Genomic DNA, 539 nt, shown 5'->3' on the forward strand with positions numbered 1-539 from the left:
GAGAGAGAGAGAGAGAGAGAGAGAGAGAGAGAGAGAGAGAGAGAGAGAGAGAGAAAGAGAGAATGAGAGAATGAGCAAAAGAATGGACGTGAGAGCGAAAGAGAGAAAGAAAGAAAACGAGATGCGTAGCGGTGTAGCTCGGTGTTCAAAAAAAAGGGGGATAAATCAGAAGTCTAATAAGCTTACGATATTATTATCGAGCGTTGATGCTTTAATAAAAGGAAAATAAGCGAAAAAGAAAAAAAAACGAAGATTTGTATAAACGTGTTCAAGGAGCTCGTACGTTCATGTTGTTTAAGCCAATAAGGAACGGATTCCATCCAAGCAATGACGCGATCGAATGGGGTCGATTGGAGCGACATTCGACGGTGTAAATGAGTTCGTTTGTTCGGCGTTGTTATACGGGGCGGTAATGTAAAGAGAAGCGTGTTGTTCGATTATAAGCTTCGCGTGACTTGCATTAATAACGATGTCGCAGATGGGAGACGTAAAGACGATGTTTCATGCATTATTTCATTTCAATCCCCCCCCCCCCCCCC

Source organism: Odontomachus brunneus, unplaced genomic scaffold (assembly GCF_010583005.1).
Source record: "Odontomachus brunneus isolate Ranch 3 - 2012 unplaced genomic scaffold, Obru_v1 Obru_scaffold_090, whole genome shotgun sequence".
NCBI classification, from domain to species: domain Eukaryota; kingdom Metazoa; phylum Arthropoda; class Insecta; order Hymenoptera; family Formicidae; genus Odontomachus; species Odontomachus brunneus.